Source organism: Petromyzon marinus, unplaced genomic scaffold, assembly GCF_048934315.1.
Source record: "Petromyzon marinus isolate PM22_M1 ecotype Great Lakes invasive population unplaced genomic scaffold, UKy_Petmar_22M1.pri1.0 PM_Scaffold_120, whole genome shotgun sequence".
NCBI lineage: Eukaryota > Metazoa > Chordata > Hyperoartia > Petromyzontiformes > Petromyzontidae > Petromyzon > Petromyzon marinus.
In genome coordinates, this window is record NW_027423081.1 from 97,033 (window position 1) to 101,319 (window position 4,287).

At 46.4% G+C, this 4,287-nt stretch overlaps 1 non-coding gene across 1 annotated transcript; it reads left to right on the plus strand.

Moving 5' to 3' along the window:
- Positions 1-4,216: 4,216 nt before the first annotated feature.
- On the plus strand, positions 4,217-4,287 carry TRNAG-GCC (transfer RNA glycine (anticodon GCC)). Its single transcript has one exon. It is a non-coding gene; the product is annotated as a tRNA-Gly (tRNA).

Genomic DNA, 4,287 nt, shown 5'->3' on the forward strand with positions numbered 1-4,287 from the left:
ACGTGGTCAAAATAGATGTTAAATAATGTGGGAGCCAGAGGACATCCCTGTCGCACCCCAAGGTGTACAGGGAATGGCTCTGACTCCCAGCCACGTAGTTTTACCCGGGCCCGCTCACCATCATGAAGGTCCTTAATGATCGTGAGCAGAGGGTCAGGTACTCCAAAAGCACGAAGAACGACCCAGAGCCCAGGCCTACTGATGGTATCATAGGCCTTGACCAGGTCAATAAAGCAGCGATGTAGGTCTTGTTGGAATTCCCTACACCTCTGCTGTAGCAGACGGACAGAAAATATGGCATCTGTGCAGGACCGCCCTATCCTGAAACCGCATTGGGGCTCCGCAAGCCTCTCCTCAGCGTGCCTGGCAAGGCGATGCTGAATAATCCTTGCCAGGACCTTTCCTGGCACACTGAGGAGTGAGATGCCCCTGTAGTTGTTACAGTCTGTGCGGTCCCCCTTCTTAAAAAGGGGGACCACCAGGGCATCCTTCCAATCCTGCGGAACCCGTCCAGTGGTCCAGACTGTTGTTATGATGTCATATAGGGCAGTCTGTGCACAAACGCCACCCTCCCTCAGCATTTCGCTTGGGAGATCATCTCTGCCCGCTGCCTTTCCTGGTCTCAGACTCCGGATCGCCTTCAATACTTCCTCAGCAGATGGCACCTCAGCCAGCCACTCACAGGGGGTGACTTCTTCCAATATTTGAGGCACTGCAGCCTCAGCAGGGTCATCCTCACTTTGTGCCACGATGTTTTCCTGGCTGAGGGATTTTCCCTCCCTCAGGACCTCACAGAAATGCTCAGCAAATCTGCGAACCTGTTCCTGGGGGTCGGAGATTGGATCACCGTTTTTTCCCCTAATGATGGTAATAGGTGTGGCGCTGCAGGTTACTTTTTTGATGGAGTTAAATAGAGATTTGTGATCACGGGCCACTGAGGCAGACTCCATCTCCTCAGCAACCCGCGACCACCACCCATCCTTGCAGCGCCTCACGGCTCTCTGAACCTTCGAGCGAAGGCTGCGGTAAGCCTCCTCATTATCTGACGTGGGATTCTGTAACCGATGACAGTGGGCCTGTCGCTTTTTCTCAACCATCCTGAACACCTCCTCTGTCAGCCAGGGTCTCTGGGGATGTCTGGACCGCGTACCCAAAGCAGCCATTGCAGCTGCATGAGTCAGAGTCCTAAACCTCGCCCATTTACCCTCGACATCAGGAAGAGTCGGGGACGATGCCAATCCCAGCAGCAAGCGATGATGAAATTCTCGCTTGCAACTTTCATCAGATAACTGAGACCAGGCCACTTTAGGTTGGAATGGGGTCCTGGGTGTGCACCCACCACCGGAGTGGAAGAATGGCAGGCACATCTTACAGATGACTAATCGATGGTCAGAGGGCAGATCAGCTCCACGGTAGGTCCTGGTGTCAAGGACATGGGCTCGCATTCGCTGGTCCGTCACTATGTAGTCCAGCAGATGTTCTTGCTTGGACCCGGCATGCATCCATGATGTTGTGTGGATGCGCCGATGCCGGAACAGCATGTTGGTAATTACAAGCCCATGGGCTGCACAAAAATCTAGCAGCCTCCTACCGTTGTTATTGAGCTGATCTGGCCCATGCCCTCCAATCACTCCAGACCAGGTGCCAGTATCATGACCAACTCGGGCATTGAAGTCACCCAACATGATGACTCTATCCCGAGGGGCCACTTTAGCCAGCACCTGGGACAGGAGGTCATAGAAGGCATCTGACTCATCGGCTTTGCCTGCATCCCTCCACGGATGTTCATCTTCGGTGGGGGCATAAGTAACCACGACCGCCATTCCTCGCCTCCGGTTGATGGGAAGGCGAGCCCAAAGTAGCCTGGGGCTTACAGCTTCCCACACCTCACCGCCACGCTCCCACGCCCCCTTCATTCTTTTGTTCAAAAGAAGAGCCACACCCTGTTGTTTGGCAGTCTGCTGCCCCGAGTAGAGGACTGTCCACCCCTCATGGTGGCAGGAGCCAGTGCCGGTCCACCGGACCTCCTGAATGCCGCATAGATCCAGGCGGTACCGGTCCAGCTCCCGACAGAGGAGTGGCCGCCTCTCCTCTGCAGTGAGCGTTCGACCATTCCACGTGGCCACCCGTAGTGGCTTTTCGTTGTTTCTGGAGTAGCCCCGAGGGTAGATATTCAATCTCCTGGCTCCGCCAATTGGGGTTTGGCCAGGAGACGTCATAGACGCCTGGCCCCCCGGGGCCTCCGGCACAAGCTTATTTGTTACATATTTCAGTTTAATTCGTGGTTTCGTGGTAATTAATTGAAGGTGGAGGGGTTACCAGCCCCTCGCACCCGTCCAGAGCCTCCGTTTAGCCCCTGTGGTGGACACATATGCCATGAGGGGAGGAGCCAATCAAAATTGGATCTCCCCCCACAGCACTGTCCACGACAGAGTTGCCCGTCCGGCACCGCGAGGAGGTAGGGGGTTGTTTTGCCGGACACAGACATACACACACACACAGACACACACACAGACACACACACACACAGACACACACGCACACACAGACACACACAGACACACAGACACACACAGACACAGACACACACACACAGACACACACACACAGACACACACACACAGACACACACAGACAGCGCGCTAACCACTACACTACAACGCGTTACGCTTCCACGTGCGCGGGTCACGTGACAGCTGTGACGTCACAGCTCACTTGGCGTGCATAAAAAAAATGCATTATTGATCTCCCTACCCCCCCCCTAAAAAAAAACTAAATTGTATTTTTATAATTGTTGCACGATGTACAGTCTGGAAAGTACCCACACGGAAAATTTCAAGTTTGCTGCATGTCGGGAAGTGGTGACTTTACTTTCACCTGATGAAGGCCGCTTGTGTTGTGGCCGAAACGTCGTGAGAATATTATTGTTATTTTATTTGATCAATGTATTATTTTAATCTCATTCTACGTGACTTTACCGAAAGAACCAAAGAAGATGAATCCTTGCAGTCACGAAAGCTTTAAATCGAAATTTACCTAAAGAACCAAGAATAATAATTTTATTGTTTTACAATAATTTTATTGTTTTTATATTTTTATTATTTTATTGTTTCCCTTCTACGTGGTGGTGACTTTACCCAAAGAACCAAGAATAATAATTTTATTGTTTTACAATAATTTTATTGTTTTATATTATTATTATTGTATTGTTTCCCTTCTAACGCGGTGGTGACTTTACTTAAAGAACCAAGAATAATAATTTTATTGTTTTACAATAATTTTATTGTTTTATATTTTTATTATTTTATTGTTTCCCTTCTAACGTGGTGGTGACTTTACCGAAAGAACCAAGAATAATAATTGTATTGTTTTACAAGAATTTTATTGTTTTATATTTTTATTATTTTATTGTTTCCCTTCTAACGTGGTGGTGACTTTACCGAAAGAACCAAGAATAATAACTTTATTGTTTTGCAAGAATTTTATTGTTTTATGTTTTTATTATTTTATTGTTTCCCTTCTACGTGGTGACTTTACCGAAAGAACCAAGAATAATAATTTTATTGTTTTACAATAATTCTATTGTTTTATATTTTTATTATTTTATTGTTTCCCTTCTACGTGGTGGAGACTTTACCTAAAGAACCAAGAATATCCTTCTACCAAGTCTACCACCACTTAACCACTTATGCTGTAACTGCAATGTATAGATACCATTCGTCCTGATATTGTCAATCAGTGGTATTAGGATAACATACTTAATATATGAAGTTATTTATGAGGTAATATGTGATTCATATTACCTCATAAAACTAATAATAATACAAATTAACACTAATTATTGACTATATAACGATCAGTGGCATCTATCTCATGCACGGCATCGGTGGTTCAGTGGTAGAATTGGTATTAGGATCTCATACTACATTATATGAGGTAATATATGATATATGTTACTCATATTACCTCATAAAACCAATAAAATCACATTGTATAACGCATTAAAGGTTGGCTATGTAAGGACGACTGCTCAGCATTAGTGATGGAGTTGGTATGAGGAGGTTAACACATCATATATGAGGTAATATGTGACCAATATTACCTCATTAAACTAATTAAAAATAAACTTTAACATTGTTAAAAAGCACAAAAAGCTATCTTTGACACCGTAATAGTTGACTATGTAAGGCTTTACGGTACCTAACGTATTCGTACAGCATCGGTGGTTCAGTGGTAGAATTCTCGCCTGCCACGCGGGAGGCCCGGGTTCGATTCCCGGCCGATGCA